Raw genomic sequence first — 24,755 nt, forward strand, 5'->3', positions numbered from 1 at the left:
GTGTTGTGTTCACTTTGTGTCCTTACCTGTGATAGATCCACTGTGTCTGGGGAGGAACAGTATTCTCTCTTGTACTCTAAGGAACCTGTAGGTGATAGTCTAGCAGAGTAAGCCCAATGATAAAGGAAGAACAGAGCCCTTCCATTTCTTCCTTCAGGACTTGTAGCAGTCCATGCATAGTCCTCTGTTCACTTTTAACTCCTGCTTCACGTGGCACCAACAGTGTAGACTGCTGGGTAAAATGGCTGTTTAGTCTGACACAACGACCACATCTGCAATATACTGGCAAGGAAGGGCCTAGTGTTAATGTGTAGCTCATTTCCAGCCTATGTGCCTCATCCTGGACTGCCATGCAGGATGACTGAAGTGTAAAGGAGGTCAGAGACTTGTCCTTCATCCTTGAGCATCTGACCTTATGAGTGAGCAGGGATCTGATCTCTGACCCCTGCCTTGGCTCTTTTTCATGCATTCTTGATTCTGATTCTAAGATACTGAGGGTGTCTTAGGAAGTTCCCATAAGCTAATATCCATGTTCCAAGAGCTGAAGGACATGAGCAATTGGGGAGCAACCTTCTTGGCACACATCTTGCTACAGGCTGTGTCTGTCCTCTGTGTTTGTATATTTATGAATTTCTCCTGGAGTATCTGACATGGTGGTCTTTGGGCGGCAATGAGTTCATATCTGAGGAGTGTGTTTCCTCCAGGCTCTCATCTCTTTGGTAGGTTCATGGACTTTGATCTTTACAAGTCTGTCTGATCTTCTGCATTGTCTCATTGAACAACTCTGGGCTTGGCTCCTTCTCACAGACAATCTCAGTAGCCTTAATACATTGTGTCTCCTCTCCTTAAACTCAACAGTTATTGCTTCTGAGCAAGGTGTCCCTCCTAGATCTAGGAGCAGTCTCTACCCCCATTATCTTCTTCCTCCCTTATCTGGTGCATTCCTCTGGGATCATGGGTCCTGTAGACACTGCACCTGGTAATGCATCAAGGTGTGTGATATCCTTTCTACCTGGGAACATTGAAACATTGCTCAAAAGAATGCCCAACTGAGTCTCTTATGTCCCATGTCTCTTTTATTCCATAATTTTCTCTCCCTCACTAAGCTCATCAGAGTCACAAGACAACTTGGAGAGAAGAAGACAAAACAGAAACCTTCTCTGGAGACTGCATGCCCAGAAAGACGGTTGAATCTTAATAGGTTATCTGACTCATGCCCTTGCCTTGTGGGTAGAGGTGAAACCTTGCTGTTGAACAGCTGATACACTTGAATATGAAAAAAGAGAGGGAAGAGTTGAGTCTAAAATCAGCTAGGAAAGGTCTCCTAATCAGATTAGTGTAAAAGAACAACTAAATTACATTAAAAAAAAACCCTGAAAAAGTTGTCCCAAAATTTATGGAAAGTGACAAAGCCAAACCACTGACTTTTGATGGTCAATTTGGAACTCTCAAACACCTAATGCTCTGACCCCAATTAGTGCAATGTCTGCTAATTTCCTTGACACTGTCTCTCCTTTATACCCGTCTGTAGCTGTGCTGCAGGCAGCCTCATGTACAGACACCCTCTTTTTACATGGAAAGGCAGATGCCTCTGAGAAATATCCACCTTTAGTGCTTTTTTGAAGACAAAACACATGGCCTTCACCTAGGCCTTGCCAAAAATGTATGACTTCTATGCATGGATCTGGCTACCACTTTATGTCTGAGACTAAGTGGTGGGATGAGTTAAGGGTCCTGGGTGAGATTTCAAAAGATGGTCCTAGTATTGGCCTCCATAATCTGTTTGGTGTGGCATAGTCACACAGGGTGAAGAGTGAGTATCATGGGTCACAGTCAGCAAAAGGGCTGACACATGTGCTGCCTTTCTGGGTCTGGGCCTGCTGGTGGGTGGAATGGAAGGAGAGAAGTGATTCAGACTCATAAGAGAGTTGATAAATCTGCCTGGGTCTGGGAATAGGGGGCCTTCATGGGTGGGCATCACATTATGATAGAACAGGTTTAGAATAGGTTTCGAATACTCCAGAGAGCCTGGGTATGGGGCACTTGCTTGTGTCCATACCTGAATTGGCATTAGGTTGAGGGTCCTTCATAAAGCTAGGCAAGAAGGACTATGGAGGATGACCCCTGCCAATACCACCAGTGAGGGTTCTGACACTAGGGGATCAGAATGGAGGGCAGGTGGTAACTGAGTGTGTGGACTAATGCAGGATAGTCCACACCCTCCTCTCACATCCATGCACAGGAACACTTACCTGCAACCAAGCAAATGCATCTAATCCACACCTATTATCAAAACTACACTCACACATGCCTATTCATGCATACCCATGAACAAGAAATCTGAATGGCATGTGGCACAATTACAATAAAATCATAACCATTTGTGGTTAAAGTTGTAGTAAAGTTTAATTATTGGCAAATATCATGCCACCATTGAGATACTTAATCACTTGCATGATTTGCTTGAGTTTCCATGTCATTGCTCGTTGCAGAGATTGTTTTCTTGGGTCTCTATTGCATTGGAACTGATTTATGTAACATTTCACTTGCTCAATTCGATTGTTTATTTCACTCATAAGACCGTCAATCATTAGAAAGCAATTACCTACACAATGTTTAGTAAATCTAAAGTTCTCATTGTTATGGTTTAGCTGATTTTATGAATATCACATGAACCTACTATAATTGATATACTTATGATATAAATGGAACATGAATATTGTCTCCTTCTCAACATATGAAATAAAGAAGCAATATATGTTAAATACACAGATTTCCATTAATGAAATGAAATGATTAAAACTCCCCTCCAAGTCCTTTGAAGAATGGAAATTATCATTTAAATCAATGCTTGAGTGTGCTAGACAAACATCTTTTTAGGAAACTATTTATTCATTTCACATACCAACCACAAATGTGTCCCTCATTCCTCCCTCTCCCGTCTTTTCCCCCAGCCTACCCCTCATCCCCTCCATCAAAAATGTATAGCCTCCTATGGAGAGTCAGCAAAGCCCAGAACATTCAGCTGAGGCAGGTCCACACCTCTCCCCTTTCATCAAGGCTGTGCAAGGTGTCCCTACCATGGGCAATGGGCTCCAAAAGCCAGTTCATGCTCCAGGGATAGATCCTATTCCCACTGTCAGGGTGCCATGAAACACACCAAGCTACACAACGGTCTTGCCCAAGCAAAGGCCCAGTCCATTCCCATGCATGATCCACAGCTGTGGGTCCAAAGTTCATGAGTGCCCACCAGCTTAGTTTAGTTGTATCTGTCTTCCCATCATGGTCTTGATGCCCCTTGCTCATAGAATTACTCTTCCCTCTCTTCCACTGAACATGCTTGGCCATGGCTCTCTGCATCTGTTTCCATCAGTTACTAGATGAAGGCTCTTTATGACAGTTAGGGTAGTCACCAATCTGATCACCAGGGTAGGCTAGCTCAGGCAACCTTTCCACAACTGTTAGTAATCTAAGTTGGGTCATGCCTGTGGATTCCAGGGAACTTCCCTGACCAAGTTTCTCCCTATCCCCATGATGTCTCCTTCTATCAAGTTATCTCTTTCATTGCTCTCCCATGCTACCCATCCCATTCCCTGCTCAACCGTCCCATTTCCCCATGCCCCGATGCCATATCCATACTTTCCATTGTCCCACCCTAACCCCCAGGTTTCTCATCTATTTCCCCTTCTGAGGGCGTTCCTCATGTCCCTTTTAGGGTCCTCCTTGTTATCTAGCATCTCTGGTATTTACTCACTCATTAGTATATACCAGAAGTAAAGCAAAGTTAACCAAACTACAACCCACAGCTCCATAGAAGATAGACAAATATTTTAAATGCATGCTGATATGTATCCTTTTCACCAGCCTCACTGGTTATGTTGATGGACAATTTTTGCATCCAACTGAACTTTCAGATGTGCTAACACCTGCTGAATGGATGTCACTCTGGATTCAAAGTTGCCTATTTCATCTTTCAAAATGGTCTTTGCTTCTCCTAGTAGTTCATGGGTTTTTTTCTTGAGAGTGGCTAATGAAAGCACTCTCATATATCACTAGGCATTTATCTGCCAACATTCCATCGTTACACATCTTCTAAGTCCTGGAGTCTTTTGTATTTCTAGTTCTGCTCTTAGCTTGTGATTCTCTTCCTAGTCCGTGCAAATTTCTTTATGTTTTTTGATCTTGGAGTAAAATGCTGACATCCTATACAGCTGCTTCCTTCACAGTGATTCCCTTCTTTCCAAGTTGAGAGTTTCATGTGAGACATTTAGTACATAAAAGATTGTATTCCTGCCGTCCTCATCTGTCAACTCTTACCTGAAATTGGAATGATAAAAATTGTAAACACAGCCGGGCGGTGGTGGCGCACGCCTTTAATCCCAGCACTCGGGAGGCAGAGGTGGGTGGATCTCTGTGAGTTGGAGGCCAGCCTGGGCTACCAAGTGAGCTCCAGGAAAGGCGCAAAGCTGCACAGAGAAACCCTGTCTCGAAATACCAAAAAAAAAAATTGTAAACACACACACAAATTAAACACAAGTTTGGCCATAAGGAAGGAAAAAATTCTTCTTTCCAAGGATATCAATGCCTTCTCCAAGCCCGATGACCTGGATTTGAAACTCAGGACACACCTGGCAAAAGGGGAGGAACAGATTCCACAAGCTATCCACTGATCTCCACACGTAAAACGAGACCTCACAAGTGGCCCTCCAAACAGAATACATGTGAAAATGTTAATTTAACAATACACAATCAAAGACAGATTATTTTATGTTGCTTTGGGTGTCCACTGTCTAGAAATGCAACAAATCTCTTACTCATATCTCTCCTGGTCTTTCTCTGCTTTAATTTCCTTCAAGGGAAGACGGTTCAGCAGCTGCCCAACCATCCTGTTCAGTAGGTCTAGTCACATGTCCTAAGTCCATGCACTTTTACCCACATCAAGCAAAGATGCTACATAGGTAGGAAGCAGGACCAAGAGCTGTCAGTCTGCAAGCTCATGACTTTCTGTCCCCCTAGTAATACCGGAAAATGATGAAAACACACTTAGACGAGATGGCCGCACAATGACAGAAGAAAATTCATCGGAGGTAAGAGAGCCTTTTTCTCTCTAAAATAGAAAGGTTACTTTAGTGATCTTACGTTTCAGAGGATATCCCACTGAACAACAAAACTGAGCAGGCATCATGGGTATTAGAGAGTTAGCTTAGGAAGGGGAGAAGAAGAATTGTACCAGCCTGTTCCAAACTGAATAGAGCATCAAAGCATCCAGTGTTAATTATCAGTCTTGTGAGCAGGCCTTTTCTTCTGGAGAAAAAAGGTCTCTTTAGATAAAACTTAAAGTTTTGGTTTAGAAGTTGTCAGGCACTTCAGATCCCCTCAATTTCCATGCAGTATGTTCCACAACAGTCATATGGAGCAAGCTTCTTATGTCTAGTGTGGGGTTGTAGGTGGTTAGACTTTTAATACATGAGCATTAGTGTAAATAATTGAAGCTACATTGTGGCAGGGTTAATTTCATAGCAGGATCATAAAGATGCTCCAGCATGTTGCAGTGTGGCTTAGGGAACACGCAGCAGAGACCAAACAGATAGTGCCTCTTGATCTGGTGTGGGAACCAGCAAAAGTGGGAAGAGGTACAAGTGAGGAACCCCAGTTCTTTTGTGACACCATCATATATACTAAAGCAGAGTCTTTTATTTGAAGACTCTTTCCCACTTTGATTGGCATTATATCATGTTCATATGTGTTTCAAGGACCCATGTAAACAGAACTCATCATGACCTAAGCCACAGACTGTTTTCTTTTCTTTACATTTCAGGTAAATTGCAGAAACCGAAGACGAGGTATGTATTATGGAATCTCTTTCTTAAGACACCTTTTAGAAATGAATTGTATAAATACTGGGTATCCTAATGTCTAACCAGGCACTGTGATCTATGCCACCTATTGGGAAGCATTTGGACTGTACATTTTAAAAAGTGGGCCTCTAAGTTAAAAACAAAATTCTAGAGGCATTTTTCCATATGCCCTGGAATCAGCTACAATGCCTGTAGTTAGTCTGGAATGGGTGCACCACCCTCTAATTCTTTCTCCCACATGTGGGTGATGCAGATGGAGTAGAGCTGATGTTCCTCAAGGCACCTTGTTCCAATGTCTCATGACTGAGGGTGAAATTCAACTCAGTGAATTTGGATCAGTGTACCTGGTTTGAATCAATGAGCAAGGGTCCACTAGTGGTCATGTTATGCATTGTCTTTGAGTTAGGAATGTGGTAAAGATTTCATTAAGGACAAGGAAAATAGAAGGTTCTTGTTCTATTCCAATTACAGGGACATGATGGAAAGTGAGCAGAGTGTGCTATTAAATGTGCTTTGCTTATCCTCCTCTCCTTTGTACACATTTCCCCAGAACATTTATTCTTTAAGTCCGTGATACTACCAAACTTTCAGGGTTTGGGATTCAGTTACTAGCTCTGTATTTTACTTCTGCCTGTCTGAATAATTTGTTCAGTTGTTGTTAAAAATTCCAGTGAAGATAACCTAAAAGGGAAATGGTAGATTTTTCAATATAGTCTCAGCTTATAGGCTGTAACACAGGGTAATTATATATACAGGCAGGAGTCTGTGGCAGAGTCCCGTTATAACATGTCAGCGACCAGAAGATTTAATGCTCATGCTCAGCTTACCTTTTTATATATCCTTGATCCCTTCCTAAGCCATGATGTCATGCAGAGTTCAGTAGTCTTTCCACCTCACCTAAACTAAACTGCTCTAATCTCACACTTGCTGCCAAGTACTGGGTATCATCCAATTGACTGTTGAGATTCACCATGACAGTGCCCATGAAGTGTTGTGTTCACTTTGTGTCCTTACCTGTGATAGATCCACTGTGTCTGGGGAGGAACAGTATTCTCTTTTGTACTCTAAGGAACCTGTAGGTGATAGTCTTGCAGAGTAAGCCCAATGATAAAGGAAGAACAGAGCCCTTCCATTTCTTCCTTCAGGACTTGTAGCAGTCCATGCATAGTCCTCTGTTCACTGTTAACTCCTGCTTCATGTGGCACCAACAGTGTAGAGTGCTGGGTAAAATGTCTGACAGAACTACCACATCTGCAATATACTGGCAAAGAAAGGCCTAGTGTTAATGTGTAGCTCATTCCCAGCCCTTGTGCCTCATTTTAGACTCCATGCAGGATGACTGAGGTGTAAAGGAGGTCAGAGACTTGTCCTTCATTCTTGAGCCTCTGACCTTATGAGTGAGCAGGGATCTGATCTCTGACCCCTGCCTTGGCTCTTTTTCATGCATTCTTGATTCTGATTCCAAGATACAGATGGTGCCTTAGGAAGTTCCCATAAGCTAATACCCATGTTCCAAGAGCTGAAGGACATGAGCAATTGGGGATCCACCTTCTTGACACACATCTTGCCACAGGCTGTGTCTGTCCTCTATGTTTTGTATATTTATGACTTTGTACTCGAGTATCCGACATGGTGGTCTTTGGGCAGAAATGAGTTCATATCTGACAAGTGTGTTTCCTCCAGGCTCTCCCGTCTTTGGTAGGTTGATGGACTTTGATCTTTACAAGTCTGTCTGATCTTCTGCATTGTCTCATTGAACTACTTTGGCCTTGGCTCCTTTTCATAGACAATCTCAGTAGCCTTAATACAATGTGTCTCCTCTCCTTAAACTCAGCAGCTATTGCTTCTGAACAAGGTGTCCCTCCTAGATCTAGGAGCAGTCTCTACCCCCATTATCTTCCTCCTCCCTTCTCTGGTACCTACCTCTGGGATACTTAGTGTTATAGACACTGCATCTGGTAATACATCAAGGTGTGGGATATTCTTTCTACCTGGGAACATTGAAACATTGCTCAAAAGAATGCCCATCTGAGTCTCTTATGATACTGGTGGGTAGAAGTGAAAGCCTGCTGTTGAACACCTAATGCACTTGAATATGAGAAAAGAGAGGGAAGAGTTGAGTCTAAAATCAGCTAGGAAAGATTTCCTAATCAGATTAATGTAAAAGAATAACTAAATTATAAAAAAAACTAAAGGAAATTTTTCTAAAATTTATGGAAAGTGACAAAGCCAAACCACTGACTTTTGATGGTCAATTTGGAACTCTCAAACACCTAATGCACTGACACCAATTAGTGCAATGTCTGGTAACTTCCTTGACACTGTCTCTACTTTATACCCGTCTGTAGCTGTGCTGCAGGCAGCCTCATGTACAGACACCCTCATTTTGCATGGAAAGGCAGACGCCTCTGAGAAGTATCCACCTTTAGTGCTTTTTTTAAAGACAACACATATGGCCTTCACCTAGGCCTTGCCAAAAATGTACGACTTCTATGCATGGATCTGGCTACCACTTGTGTCTGAGACTAAGTGGTGGGATGAGTTAAGGGTCCTGGGTGAGATTTCAAAAGATGGTCCTAGTATTGGCCTCCATAATCTGTTTGGTGTGGCATAGTCACACAGGGTGAAGAGTGAGTATCATGGGTCACAGTCAGCAAAAGGGCTGACACATGTGCTGCCTTTCTGGGTCTGGGCCTGCTGGTGGGTGGAATGGAAGGAGAGAAGTGATTCAGACTCATAAGAGAGTTGATAAATCTGCCTGGGTGTGGGCATAGAGGGCCTTCATGGGTTAGTAGCACTATATGATAGAACAGGTTTAGAATAGGTTTCGAATACTCCAGAGAGCCTGGGTATGGGGCACTTGCCTGTGTCCATACCAGTTTTGGCATTAGGTTGAGGGTCCTTCATAAAGCTAGGCAGGAAGGACTATGGAGGATGACCCCTGCCAATACCACCAGTGAGGGTTCTGACACTAGGGGATCAGAATGGAGGGCAGGTGGTAACTGAGTGTGTGGACTAATGCAGGATAGTGCATACCCTCCTCTCACATCCATGCACACGAACACTTACCTGCAACCAAGCAAATGCATCTAATCCACACCTATGATCAAAACTACACTCACACATGCACATTCATGCATACCCATGAACAAGAAATCTGAATGGTATGTGCACAATTACAATAAAATCATAACAATTTGTGGTTAAAGTTGTAGTAAAGTTAATTTTTGCCAAATATCATGCCACCATTGAGATACTTAATCACTTGCATGATTTGCTTGAGTTTCCATGTCATTGCTCATTGCAGAGATTGTTTTCTTGGGTCTCTATTGCATTGGAACTGATTTATGTAACATTTCACTTGCTCAATTCGAGTGTTTACTTCACTCATAAGACCATCAATCATTAGAAAGCAATTACCTCTTGTGGTATGATTGAGCATTTCTTGGGTATATGCCCAGGAGTGGTATAGCTGGATCTTGGGGGAGATTGATTCCCAATTTTCTAAGAAAGCGCCATATTGATTTCCAAAGTGGTTGTACAAGCTTGCATTCCCACCAGCAGTGGAGGAGAGTTCCCCTAGTTCCACATCCTCTCCAGCATAAAGTGTCTTCAGTGTTTTTGATCTTAGCCACTCTGACAGGCGTAAGGTGGTATCTCAGAGTTGTCTTGATTTGCATTTCCCTGATGATTAGGGAAGTTGAGCAATTCCTTAAATGTCTTTCAGCCATTTGGGATTCCTCTGTTGAGAATTCTCTGTTTAGTTCTAAAGCCCATTTCTCAATTGGACTGTTGGTCCTTTTGATGTCTAATTTCTTGAGTTCCTTATATATTCTGGATATCAGTCCTCTGTCAGATGTGGGGTTGGTGAAGATCTTTTCCCATTCTGTAGGCTGTCGCTTTGCCTTGTTGACCGTATCCTTTGCTCTACAAAAGCTTCTCAGTTTCAAGAGGTCCCATTGATTGATTGTTTGTCTCAGTGTCTGCGCTACTGGTGTTATATTTAGGAAGTGATCTCCTATGCCAAGGCGTTCAAGACTATTTCCTACTTTTTCTTCTAGCAGGTTCAGAGTAGCTGGATTTATGTTGAGGTCTTTGATCCACTTGGACTTAAGTTTTGTGCACGGTGACAGATATGGATCTATTTGCAGCCTTCTACACGCTGATATCCAGTTATGCCAGCACCATTTGTTGAAGATGCTTTCTTTTTTCCATTGTACACTTTTGGCTTCTTTGTCAAAAATTATATGTCCATAGGTGTGTGGGTTAATGTCAGGGTCTTCAATTCGATTCCATTGGTCCACATGTCGGTTTTTATGCCAATACCAGGCTGTTTTTATTACTGTAGCTCTATAGTAGAGCTTGAAGTCGGGGATTGTGATGCCTCCAGAAGTTGTTTTATTGTACAGGTTTCTTTTAGCTATCCTGGGTTTTTTGTTTTTCCATATGAAGTTGAGTATTGTTCTTTCCAGATCTGTGAAGAATTGTGTTGGTATTTTGATGGGGATTGCATTGAATCTGTAAATTGCTTTTGGTAAGATTGCCATTTTTACTATGTTAACCCTGCCTATCCATGAGCATGGAAGATCTTTCCATTTTCTGAGATCTTCTTCAATTTCTTTTTTCAGGGACTTAAAGTTCTTGTCATATAGGTCCTTCACTTGCTTGGTTAGTGTTACCCCAAGGTATTTTATGTCATTTTTGGCTATTGTAAAGGGTGATGTATCTCTAATTGCCTTCTCAGCTTCTTTGTCCATTGTATATAGGAGGGCTACTGATTTTTTCGAGTTGATTTTGTATCCTGCTATGTTGCTGAAGGTGTTTATAAGCTTTATCAATTCCTGGGTGGAATCTTTGGGGTCACTCAAGTATACTATCATGTCGTCTGCAAATATGGAAAGCTTGACTTCTTCCTTTCCAATTTGAATCCCCTTAATCTCCTTATGTTGTCTTATTGCTCTGGCTAGAACTTCAAGTACTATATTGAATAAGTATGGGGAGAGTGGACAGCCTTGTCTCGTTCCTGATTTTAGTGGAATTGCTTTGAGTTTCTCTCCATTTAATTTGATGTTGGCTGTTGGTTTGCTATATATTGCCTTTATTATGTTTAGGTATGTTCCCTGTATTCCTGATCGCTCCAAGACTTTTATCATGAAGGGGTGTTGGATTTTGTCAAATGCCTTTTCTGCATCTAGTGAGATGATCATGTGGTTTTTTTCTTTGAGTTTGTTTATATGGTGTATTACATTAATGGACTTTCGTATGTTGAACCACCCTTGCATCCCTGGGATGAAGCCTACTTGATCATGGTGGATAATTGTTCTGATGTGTTCTTGGAGTCTGTTTGCCAGTATTTTATTGAGTATTTTTGCATCAATGTTCATGAGGGAGATCGGTCTGTAGTTCTCTTTCTTTGTTGCATCCTTGTTTGGTTTAGGAATCAGGGTAATTGTAGCCTCATAGAAGGAGTTTGGTAATGTTCCTTCTGTTTCTATTATGTGGAACAATTTAGAGAGTATTGGTATTAACTCTTCTTTGAAGATCTGGTAGAATTCTGCGCTGAAACCATCTGGTCCTGGGCTTTTTTTGGTTGGGAGACCTTTAATGACTGTTTCTATTTCCTTAGGGGTTATTGGACTATTTAAATAGTTTATCTGGTCTTGATTAAACTTAGGTTGTGGTATCTATCCAGAAAAATGTCCATTTCTTTTAGGTTTTCCAGTTTTGTGGAGTAGAGGTTTTTGAAATATGACCTTATAATTCTCTGGATTTCCTCAATGTCTGTTGTTATGTCCCCCTTTTCATTTCTGATTTTGTTGATTTGGATTCTCTCTCTCTGTCTTTTGGTTAGTTTGGATAAGGGCTTGTCTATCTTGTTGATTTTCTCAAAGAACCAACTCTTTGTTTCATTAATTTTTTGTATTATTCTCTTAGTTTCTAATTTATTAATTTCACCTCTCACTTTGATAATTTCCTGGCGTCTATTCTTCCTGGGAGACTTTGCTTCTTCTTGTTCTAGAGCTTTCAGATGTGCTGTTAATTCACTAGTGTGCGATTTCTCCAACTTCTTTATGTGGGCATTTAGTGCTATGAATTTCCCTCTTAGCACTGCTTTCATAGTGTCCCATAAGTTTGGGTATGTGGTGTCTTCATTTTCATTGATCTCTAGGAAGTCTTTAATTTCTTTCTTTATTTCTTCCTTAACCCATTGGTGATTCAGTTGAGCATTATTCAGTTTCCATGAGGTTGTAGGTTTTCTGTAGTTTTTGTTGTTGTTGAAATCTAGCTTTAAACCATGGTGATCTGATAGAACACAGGAGGTTATTCTGATTGTTTTGTATCTGTTGAGATTTGCTTTGTGGCCAAGTATGTGGTCGATTTTAGAGAAAGTTCCATGGGGTGCTGAGAAGAAAGTATATTCTTTCTTGTTAGGATGGAATGTTCTGTAGATATCTATTAGGTCCAATTGGGTCATGACATCGGTTAAGTCCTTTATTTCTCTGTTAAGTTTCGATTTGGGAGATCTGTCCAGTGGTGAAAGTGGGGTGTTGAGATCTCCCACTATTAATGTGTGGGGTTTTATATGTGGTTTAAGCTTTAGTAATGTTTCTTTTACATATGTGGGTGCCCTTATGTTTGGGGCATATATGTTCAGAATTGAAACTTCATCTTGGTCGATCTTTCCTGTGACGAGGATGTAATGTCCTTCTTGATCTCTTTTGATTGATTTTAGTTTGAAGTCTATTTTGTTGGATATCAGGATGGCTACCCCTGCTTGTTTCTTAAGACCATTTGATTGAAAAGTCTTTTCCCAGCCTTTTATTCTTAGGTAGTGTCTATCTTTGAATTTGAGATGTGTTTCTTGTATGCAGCAGAAGGATGGGTCCTGCTTTCGTATCCATTCTGTAAGTCTATGTCTTTTTATAGGTGAATTAAGTCCGTTGATATTAAGGGATATTAATGACCAGTGATTCTTCATCTCTGTTATTTTTGGTGGTAGTGTGTGTGTACTTCTCTTCTTTGGGGTTTACTGTTGTGGCTTTATCTATTGCCTGTGTTTTCAAGTGTGTATCTGACTTCCCTCGGTTGGAATTTTCCTTCTAGTGCTTTCTGTAGGGCTGGGTTTGTGGATAGGTATTGTTTAAATCTGGCTTTGTCTTCGAATGTCTTGTTCCTTCCGTCTATGATGATTGAAAGTTTTGCTGGGTATATTAGTCTGGGCTGACATCCATGGTCTCTTAGTGTCTGCATTACATCTGTCCAGGTCCTTCTGGCTTTCAAAGTCTCCATTGAGAAATCGGGTGTTATTCTGATGGGTTTACCTTTATAGGTCACTTGGCCTTTTTCCTTGGCTGCTCTTAATATTCTTTCTTTATTCTGTACATTTAGTTGTTTAATTATTATGTGTCGAGGGGACTTTTTTTGGGGGTCTAGTCTGTTTGGTGTTCTATAGGCTTCTTGTATCTTCATAGGCATTTCCTTCTTTAAGTTGGGAAAGTTTTCTTCTATAATTTTGTTGAATATATTTTCTGTGCCTTTGAGTTGGTATTCTTCACCTTCTTCTATCCCTATAATTCGTAAGTTTGGTCTTTTTATGGTGTCCCAGATTTCTTGGACATTTTGGTTCATGACTTTGTTGGCTTTAGTGTTTCCTTCGACTGATGGAACTATTTCTTCTACTGTATCTTCAATGCCAGAAATCCTCTCTTCCATCTCTTGCATTCTGTTGGTTATACTTGCATCCGAAGTTCCTGATCTTTTACTCAGGTTTTCTATTTCCAGCATTCCCTCTGTTTGTGTCTTTTTCATTTTTTCAATTTCCCTTTTCAGATCTTGGACTGTTTCCTTTGTTTGTTTCATTGCTTTTTCATGATTTTCTTTCAGTGCTTTATTGTTTTCTTCCAGGATTTTAATGTTTTCTTCCAGGACTTTATTGTTTTCTTGGAGGGCTTTATTGTTTTCTTCTAATTTGTTTGCCCTTTCCTCTAGTTGTTTACAGCGTTCTTCCAATTTTCTTGTCTTTTCCTCTACACAAGCCTCTACCTTCTTCATGAAGTTACTCATAAGGCTACTTTCTTCTGCTTCTTCCAATTTTTGGTGTTCAGGTCTAGATGTTGGAGGCGAGCTAGGTTCTGGTGATGCTGTATTGCTCTTCATTTTGCTGTATGTACTTCTGCTTTGACGTCTGCCCATCTCCTTGTGATTCCTTCTTGGTCTTATCAGTGGACTTGTTTCACAAAGAGCTGACAGACTCAGGAAGACTCTCTCTCTTGTCCAAAAGGGAGTTCTCTTGTCCAACTCTTTGGTCCAGAAGGGAAGTCAGGGGCAAGCTCTGGTCCAGAATGGCAGTCGGGGACAGGCTGGGAGCTGGGGGCCGGTCTCTAAGTCTCAGGAGGTGGGTGGGGTCTTGGGCAGATGGGTGTGGGGGCAGGGCGCGGAGACTGCAGGGGCTGCCGGGGGCTTGGAAATGGGGATCCCTCCCGGTGGGGCTAGAAGGGGAGCTGCCCGGTGGCCAGAACCTGGTGCCAAGTTGGGCAGGCCTCTCAGGAGTGGCTGGTGGCCAGGGATGGGGTCCTGGCTGGACCCAGGCACTCACCTCTGGTCCAGAAGGGAAGTCGTCAGGGGCAGGCTGGGAGCTGGGGGCCGGTCTCTAAGTCTCAGGAAGTGGGTGGGGTCTTGGGCAGATGGGCGTGGGGGCAGGGCGCGGAGACTGCAGGGGCTGCCGGGGGCTTGGAAATGGGGATCCCTCCCGGTGGGGCTGGAAGGGGAGCTGCCCAGTGGCCAGAACCCGGCGCCAAGCTGGGCAGGTCCTCCCGGGGTGGCTGGTGGCCAGGGATGGGGTCCGGGCTGGACCCAGGCACTCACCTCTGGTCCAGAAGGGAAGTTGTCGGGGGCAGGCTGGGAGCTGGGGGCCGGTCTCTAAGTCTCAGGAAGTGGCTGGGGTCTTGGGCAGATGGGCGTGGGGGCAGGGCGCGGAGACTGCAGGGGCTGCCGGGGGCTTGGAAATGGGGATCCCTCCTGGTGGGGCTAGAAGGGGAGCTGCCCGGTGGCCAGAACCCGGTGCCAAGCTGGGCAGGTCCTCCCGGGGTGGCTGGTGCCCAGGGATGGGGTCCGGGTTGGACCCGGGTACTCACCTCTGGTCCAGAAGGGAAGTCGTCAGGGGCAGGCTGGGAGCTGGGGGCCGGTCTCTAAGTCTCAGGAAGTGGCTGGGGTCTTGGGCAGATGGGCGTGGGGGCAGGGCGCGGAGACTGCAGGGGCTGCCAGGGGCTTGGAAATTGGGATCCCTCCCGGTGGGGCTAGAAGGGGAGCTGCCCGGTGGCCAGAACCTGGTGCCAAGTTGGGCAGGCCTCTCAGGAGTGGTTGGTGGCCAGGGATGGGGTCCGGGCTGGACCCAGGCACTCACCTCTGGTCCAGAAGGGAAGTCGTCAGGGGCAGGCTGGGAGCTGGGGGCCGGTCTCTAAGTCTCAGGAAGTGGCTGGGGTCTTGGGTAGATGGGCATGGGGGCAGGGCGCGGAGACTGCAGGGGCTGCCGGGGGCTTGGAAATGGGGATCGCTCCCGGTGGGGCTAGAAGGGGAGCTGCCCGGTGGCCAGAACCCGGCGCCAAGCTGGGCAGGCCTCTCAGGAGTGGCTGGTGGCCAGGAATGGGGTCCGGGTTGGACCCGGGTACTCACCTCTGGTCAAGAAGGGAAGTCGTCAGGGGCAGGCTGGGAGCTGGGGGCCGGTCTCTAAGTCTCAAATTTCTGGAATTTTTGATTGATTCTTTCACATTGTACTTTGGATGAATTCTTAGATAATGTGAATTTGGAAGGTGGTTCCATGCTTCCTTTCCTTCTTTCGTCATGACTTGCAGAGTTGTGTTACTATGTACAGTTGTCTCAGTATTTCCTTAGAATTTTTTCCAGACTCCTTAGCACCAATATCTGAAACTAATCAAGCCCTTATATTACACTGTGTCTTATAGGGCTATAACACATACATGTTCTCCATGCTCCTTAGAACCCTGTAGAATACTGACAATACTCAGCACAGTATAACAAAATATAATACACGATATGCTATACTTTAGGGAATAATGTACACACAACATAGGCAAGAATATTTTCAGATATGTTCATCCTAGTAAAATTTCCCAAGTAAAATGGATACATTAGCATGGATCATAACTAGTGATAAATTCTGAGTCAACATATATGGATTGGTGGAGGTTGAAATAGATTTGAGACATGTGCCTCAGGAAGTATCAATTGTTCCCTGCTTTAAAACAGGAAGTGACAGTATTTTGTTGCTTAATCATAAAGCTTCTTTTATTAGAAAAGATAGGTTGGATCAGTGCATAATGACTTTTTCAGCCCAGCCTGCTGACCTAACTGCAGTTGAATCCCACAACTCACATGGTGAAAGGAGAAAACCAGACCCCTGAAGAGCTCCTCCTAACTCCACCTGCACACAGACACACATGCATGGTTTCCTCCAACCAGAATAAATGCAGTGTGTATTTTGAAAGACTTATTTACTTTCATGCAGTGAAAGATTCTTCCACATTGATTTAGATTCCCATTGTCTAGGAAGCCAAAAGTTCTGTTCCTCATTTCTCTTCAGTTCTTCTCTTTGCCTTAATTTGTGTGACAGTAATATAATCCACAGTTCTGGAATAAGCAGAAAGCAAACCATTCCTAACACTTTGGCTGGCTCTTAAGATTCTGTTCCTTATACTGGATCGCCTTGCCCAGCCTTATTGCAAGGGGGGTGCTTAGTCCCATGGCAACTTGTCGTGCCATGATTTGTTGACACCCACGGGAGGCCTACCCCTTTCTGAACAGAGAAGCAGAGGAGGAGTGGATTGGGGGGAACAATTAGATCAAGTCACATATGCTAGCCACATAGACTTCTATACATCCCTGGAGTAATTAAAAACAATACCATGTGTTGACAAGTTACTTTCTGTCTTTTTAGAGATACACGAAAACTCCACTACATTTTCTTCTAGAAAACAGGGAGAGCTACCCGTGATGATGGTGGAGGTAAGACTGCCTTTCCTCTCAAAGTAATATAAAAAGTTACTTTGTCCCTTACATTGTAGTGGATATGAAATTCAGTTAACAAAAGCCAGGTGCATCATGGGTTAGCTCAGGGAGAAAAGGAACTGGAATTGTGCCAGCCTGCTCCTGACTGAACTGAACATAAAAGTATGCAGTGCCATTTATCACAGTTTGTGTGAGAGGATAGTTTCTCCTGAAGAAAAGGGTTCCTCTTTAGATGCGTGTATAATTTTCACTCAGAAGTTGACAGCCACTTCTGGTTTCTAAAATCTTGATGCAGTTTATGTTCTACTTATGTTCCAAAGTTTCTGGGTTTCAGCATGGAGATGTTGAGTGGTAAGACTTCTACTGCATGAGGATTAGTGTAAATAATTGAGGCCCAGCTGGAGGAGGAATTATCTCACAGTCAGGTTATAAAGATGCAGCTTGGCTTAGGGAACATTCAGCAGAGACCAAACAAATTAATTTGGCCTTTGAACCAGCAAAAGTGGGAATGGCACAAACTATAGAGTCCCAGTTCTTCTGGGACATTGTCACATAATATACTAACACATAGGACTCTTGCCCATTTTGATTGGCATCATACTATGTCAACATGTGTTCTAAAGACCCATGTAAACAGAATTTAGTATGACCTGTGCCTCAAACTGTTTTCTTTCCTTTAAATTTCAGGTGGAGTCTAGAAAACATACCAGTATGTATTATAAAATCTCCTTGTTAAGACACATTTTAGAAAAGTATAATTACTGGGTATCCTCATGTCTAATGCACCACTGTGATCTAAGCCACCTATAGGGAAGAACTTGGATTTTGGTTTTTAAAAAAAAGTAGTACCTGAAGTTAAAAAAAAAAAAACTGGGGTTGTCTACTGTCACTGGATTCAGATCTGATCTCGTTAGATTGTTTGAGATGTTCTGTACCAGGCTGTGTCTAAATCTGTTTTTCCCCAAGATAGGTATCCTGATTACCCAGTCAAATCTCCTGTGACAAACTAATGAATTAACAAATTAGGATGAAAACTTTACCTACAGTATATATGTTCAAAGCCCATTACATGTGGTACATTTATTTGTTTGTGTGCTACTCTATGGCAGAATAAACCATGGCACAGAGGTAAGTGATGAGGCTGTTCAAGAATTGATCAAGAAACATTTCGTAGCCCAAGCACTTAGTAATCCCTAACTTCCAGCATCCCAGCATCTGCCTTCAATAGGTCAAAACTGCAGAGATCAGGACCCTGTAGTGACTACCACAGAGGGGAAATGCCCAGGGCATTACTTCTCATCTACATACAGACATTCCAAAGAATGAAAGGTTAGAAAGCCCACAAGCTTCTAGTCAGATCAGCGCTTCTGAGAATGGGAGACAGACACTGCATGGGGAGATGGGGCAGGGGTTTTTCACTTAGGCTTTTGCTATACATGGCTTTTTCCAGTATTCTCTATTGTCACGTTGCCATGAATTTAGACTTTACCTACACAGTCCATGTATTGCTTAACTGATTCAGTGATCCTCCTGAAGCTCCATTCTCACTCTGTTGACTGTACCCGGAAACAAGCCGTCAGATCAAATGGACAAACACACAGTTGTTAGGTTCCTCTGTTTTTCTGTCATGAGGCTGACATGACTCCCTGTTATAATGCATTCCCAGTTCCTGAATTCTTAAGGGAAATTTGTCAGGAGCAAGCTGTTGCCCCTCAGGATGTGGAAGGATCTCCCGTTCCTGAAGTAGCACACAAACAACACCAATAAAAATGGAAGGTGCTGTGGGAATTCCATAATTCTGTCCAATTGTGTATACTGTTGCAAATTATTTTCTTTCATATATAAATCTATAGAGAAGCTTAAGACTTTTTCCTATGTAGAATAATACTAATATATCTACGTCTTCAATGTATATACAACCACAGAATTTAAAATGCATCTGATGTCACCTTATTCAGTAGCATGAACTGGTGGAAACTGAGGCTCATCTTGTATGCATCAGGGTGGTTTCACCGGGTATAGACAGGAATGGGTGAACCACCCTCTCTCATACTTTCTCTCACATGTGGGTGATGCAGATGGAGTAGGTCTGATGTTCCTCAAAGTGACCTGGTAAAGTTCCAGCGTCTCATGACTGAGGGTGAAATTCACCTTAGATAACAGTGTTCCTGGTTTGATCCAATGAGCAAGGATCCAGGGGTGGTCATGTTACACATTGTGTTAGAGGATCAGGGAGTGGGAAAGATATCAATAAGGACAAGGAAAATGAGAGGGGGGTGTCCTTTTCCTCTTTCAATGGCACAGTGGTAAGCAGAGTCTGGGGAAAGTGTACTTTGCCATTTGAAGACAGTATTTCCCAGGACATTACTCCTTTTTCAAGGGTTGCTTTTTAAAATTTAATGTTTTCCTTTTCTTTCTTGAAAACTTATACAATATATTCTGATCTTGGTTTCCCCTTCTCCATCTCTTCCCAGATTCTCCCCACCTTACCACCCATCCACTATCTTTATCTCTCACTGTAGAAAAGAAACAAGCAAATTAAAAAAGAAAACCAATATATAATCAGTGTAAAAGCACAACAAATACACACACACACACACACACACACACACACACACTCAAAAAAGCAACATAAAAACACCAAATCAGAAACTATAATATACTTGTAAAAGACCAGTAAGATTTTAAAAATGCTCCCCCAAAAGCAATATGAGACCCAAAAAGTCTACAAAACCATTAAGTATGTTGTGTGTTGGCCATCTACAGCTTGCATGCTTGCATTGGGTCTACCCTTAAGTGTGGTTAATATACCTAATGAGACTCTATTGGAGAAAACTGATTTTTCCCTTGAGTTTGCCAATGAAGATAGCTTCTTGGTTAGGAATGGGAGCTCCTGTTCACTTCCCCCTTTGATGTAGGAAGACACATCTTTAATCTAGATCTTTTGAGCTGGGAAAAGACAAGCAATTGAGGCATGAAGACACATGCCTTTAACTGAGAACTTGAGGCAGGAAGCCACACTTTAATCCAGCCCACACCTCCTGCTGGAAGCCTATATAAGAACATGGAAGAAGGAAGCTTTTGCTCTTTGCCTGATTGTTCTGGTCTTGTTAACAAGTGCATTCCTTCACTGGCATTACAGCCTATTTCTTCCAAAGATCCAAATTAGAAGTGGGTCTTCCTACTTCAACTTAAGAAAAAAATTCCTCACAGATATGCCCTCCATTTTGGGGGGTTAGTTCATTCCAGATGCAAACAAGTTGGCAAGCAATAACCATCACACCTTCTTAAGCAATAATGCCAAGAAGAGTTCATTAGTCATCCCACCTCAGCTAACCTAATAGATATAATCTCACACTTCCATGCCCAGTATTGGGTATCATCCAATTGACTGTTTGACTGTTGAGATTCACCATGATTGTGCCCATGAAGTATTGAGTTCACTTTGTGTACTAACACGATAGAGCCATTCTGTCTGGTGAAGGACAACATTCTCTCTTATACTCACAGAAACCTGTAGATGATAGTCTATTGTAGGCAGAATTTCTCTGGGTGATAGCAGCAGCTTCATAAAAACCACATTGAGCTTTAACATAAATTATAAATGTTTACCCAATAGCTCAGGCTTATTACTAACTAGCTCTTACAACTCATTCCTATTAATGTATATTCTCCAATGAGGCTTAGCGCTTTTACGTCTATCCAATTAGGTATGTCTGACTCGTTCTGCATCTGGCTGGCAACTCCTCTGACACCACCCTTCCATATCCCATCATTCTCAATTTGGCTTTCCCACCTAACTTTTACCTGTTCAGCTATTGGCCATTTAGCTTGTTTATTAAACCAATCACACCAACATATATTCACAGTGTACAAAAGGATTATTCAAGAGCAGTCTAGCAGTTAGGGTCCAATGAAGCAGGCAGAACAGAGCCCTTCCCTTTCTTCCTTCAGGACTTGTAGCAGTCCATGCATAGTCCTATGTTCACTGTTAACTCCTGCTTCACGTGGCACCAACAGGGTAGAGTGCTGGGTAAAATGGATGTTTACTCTGACAGAACTACCACGTCTCCTATATACTGGCAAGGAAGGGACTAGTGTTAATGGGTAGCTCATTCCCAGCCTATGCGCCTCATCCTGGACTGCCATGCAGGATGACTGAGGTGTAAAGAAGGTCAGAGACGTGTCCATCATCCTTGAGCCTCTGACCTTATGAGTGAGCAGGGATCTGATCTCTGACCCCTACCTTGGCTCTTTTTCATGCATTCTTGATTCTGATTCCAAGATACAGACGGTGCCTTAGGAAGTTCCCATAAGCTAATACCCATGTTCCAAGGGCTAAAGGACATGAGCAATTGGGGATCCACCTTCTTGACACACATCTTGCTACAGGCTGTGTCTGTCCTCTATGTTTTGTATATTTATGACTTTCTCCTGGAGTATCTGACATGGTGGTCTTTGGGTGGAAATGAGTTCATATCTGAGGATTGTGTTTCCTCCAGGCTCTCATCTCTTTGGTAGGTTGATGGACTTTGATCTTTACAAGTCTGTCTGATCTTCTGCATTGTCTCATTGAACAACTCTGGGCTTGGCTCCTTCTCACAGACAATCTCAGTAGCCTTAATACATTGTGTCTCCTCTCCTTAAACTCAACAGTTATTGCTTCTGAGCAAGGTGTCCCTCCTAGACCTAGGAGCAGTCTCTACCCCCATTATCTTCTTCCTCCCTTCTCTGGTGCATTCCTCTGGGATCATGGGTCCTGTAGACACTGCACCTGGTAATGCATCAAGGTGTGTGATATCCTTTCTACCTGGGAACATTGAAACATTGCTCAAAAGAATGCCCAACTGAGTCTCTTATGTCCCATGTCTCTTTTATTCCATAATTTTCTCTCCCTCACTAAGCTCATCAGAGTCACAAGACAACTTGGAGAGAAGAAGACAAAACAGAAACCTTCTCTGGAGACTGCATGCCCAGAAAGACGGTTGAATCTTAATAGGTTATCTGACTCATGCCCTTGCCTTGTGGGTAGAGGAGAAACCTTGCTGTTGAACAGCTGATACACTTGAATATGAAAAAAGAGAGGGAAGAGTTGAGTCTAAAATCAGCTAGGAAAGGTCTCCTAATCAGATTAGTGTAAAAGAACAACTAAATTACATTAAAAAAACCTGAAAAAGTTTGTCCCAAAATTTATGGAAAGTGACAAAGCCAAACCACTGACTTTTGATGGTCAATTTGGAACTCTCGAACACCTAATGCTCTGACCCCAATTAGTGCAATGTCTGCTAACTTCCTTGACACTGTGTCTACTTTATACCCGTCTGTAGCTGTGCTGCAGGCAGCCTCATGTACAGACACCCTCATTTTGCATGGAAAGGCAGACGCCTCTGAGAAGTATCCACCTTTAGTGCTTTTTTTAAAGATAACACATATGGCCTTCACCTAGGCCTTGCCAAAAATGTACGACTTCTATGCATGGATCTGGCTACCACTTGTGTCTGAGACTAAGTGGTGGGATGAGTTAAGGGTCCTGGGTGAGCTTTCAAAAGATGGTCCTAGTATTGGCCTCCATAACCTGTTTGGTGTGGCATAGTCACACAGGGTGAAGAGTGAGTATCATGGGTCACAGTCAGCAAAAGGGCTGACACATGTGCTGCCTTTCTGGGTCTGGGCCTGCCGGTGGGTAGAATGGAAGGAGAGAAGTGATTCAGACTCATAAGAGAGTTGATAAATCTGCCTGGGTCTGGGCATAGAGAGGCTTCATGGGTGGGCAGCACATTATGATAGAACAGGTTTAGAATAGGTTTAGAATACTCCAGAGAGCTGGGTATGGGGCACTTACCTGTGTCCATACCTGAATTAGCATTAGGTTGAGGGTCCCTCATAAAGCTAGGCAGGAAGGACAATGGAGGATGACCCCTGCCAATACCACCACTGAGGGATCTGACACTAGGGGATCAGAATGGAGGGCAAGTGGTAACTGAGTGTGTGGACTAATGCAGGATAGTGCATACCCTCCTCTCGCATCCATGTGCATGAACACTTACCTGCAGCCAAGCAAATGAATCTAATCCACACCTATGATCAAACCTACACTCACACATGCACATTCATGCATACCCATGAACAAGAAATCTGAATGGCATGTGGCACAATTGCAATAAATTCATAACCATTTCTGGTTAAAGATGTAGTAAAGTCAATTATTGCCAAATATCATGCCACCATCGGGAAACTTAATCACTTGCATGATTTGCTTGTATTCCCAGATCATTGCACATTGCAGAGATTGTTGATTCCTTGGGTCTCTATTGCATTGGAACTGATTTATGTAACATTTCACTTGCTCAATTTGAGTGTTTATTTCACTCATAAGACCGTCAATCATTAGAAAGCAATTACCTACACAATATTGAGAAAATCTAAAGTTCTCGTTGTTGGTTTAGCTGATTTTATGAACATCACATGAACCCACTAAAATTGATATACTTATGATATGAAATGGATACATAAATATTGTCTCCTTCTGAAAATATGAAATAAAGAAGCAAAATACATTAAATATATAGATTTCCATTAATGAAATGAAATGTTTAAAACTCCTCTCCATGTCCTTTGAAGAATGGAAATTATCATTTCAACAATGCTTGAGTTTGCTAGACAAATCTTTTTAAGAAATTTTTTATTCATTCCACATATTGACCACAGATACCTCCTTCATCCCTTCTGCTCTGCCTCTAGCCTTTCCCCACAGCCTACCACTCATCTCCTCCTTCAAAAATGTATGGCCTCCCATGGAGAGTCAGCAAAACCCAGAACATCCAGCTGAGGAAGGTCCAAGCCCCACACCCTTTCATCAAGGCTGTGCAAGATGTCCCACATTAGGCAATGGGCTCCAAAAAGCTAGCTCATGCTCCAGGGATAGATCCTATTCCTACAGTCAGGGTGCAGTGAAACACACCAAGCTACACAAATATCTCACCCCCACCGAGGGCCCAGTACAGTCCCATGTAAGGCTCCACAGCTGTGGGTCCAGAGTTAATGAGTTCCCACTAGCTTGGTTCAGTTGTTTCTGTAAGTCTTCCCATCATGGTCTTGATGCCCCTTGATCATAGAATCAATCTTCCCTCTCATCGACTGGACTTCTGGAACTCAGCCTGGTGCTTAGCTCTCTGCATGGGTTTCTATCAGTTATTCACTGAAGGCTCTTTGATGACAGTTAGGGCTTTTCACCAATCTGATCACCAGGGTAGGACAACTCAGGCACCCTTTCCACTATTGCTAGTAATCTTAGCTGGGGTCATGCCTGTGGATTCCTGGGAACTTCTCTGACCAGGTTTCTCCCTATCCATACCATAATGTCTCCCTCTATCAAGATATCTCTTTCATTGCTCTCCCACTCTGCCCCTGTTCCAGTTCCACCATCCCATTCCCCTATGCTCACATCCCATACAACTACCCTCCATTGTCCCCCATAACCCCCAGTTCACTCAGGAAGTCTCATCTATTTCCCTCTCCCAGGAATTCCTTGCATCCCTCTTAGGTCCTCCTTGTTACCTAGCTTCTCTGGTATGTACTCACTCATAAATGGATACCAGAAGTAAAGAAAAGGGTAACCAAACTACAACCCACAGCTCCAGATAAGATATACAAATATTTTAATATTTGCATATTGATGTTATTCCTTTTCACCAGCCTCACTGGTTATGTTGATGGACAATTTTTGCATCCAACTGAACTTTCAGATGTGCTAACACCTGCTGAATGGATGTCACTCTGGATTCAAAGTTGCCTATTTCATCTTTCAAAATGGTCTTTGCTTCTCCTAGTAGTTCATGGGTTTTTTTCTTGAGAGTGGCTAATGAAAGCACT

At 42.8% G+C, this 24,755-nt stretch overlaps 1 pseudogene; it reads right to left on the bottom strand.

Moving 5' to 3' along the window:
* The window catches only part of LOC143268211 (bcl-2-related protein A1-like), a 282,316-nt pseudogene that overhangs the window by 31,223 nt on the left and 226,338 nt on the right, over window positions 1-24,755 (bottom strand).

The sequence above is a fragment of the Peromyscus maniculatus genome, chromosome 12 (assembly GCF_049852395.1).
Source record: "Peromyscus maniculatus bairdii isolate BWxNUB_F1_BW_parent chromosome 12, HU_Pman_BW_mat_3.1, whole genome shotgun sequence".
Taxonomy (NCBI): Eukaryota; Metazoa; Chordata; class Mammalia; order Rodentia; family Cricetidae; genus Peromyscus; species Peromyscus maniculatus.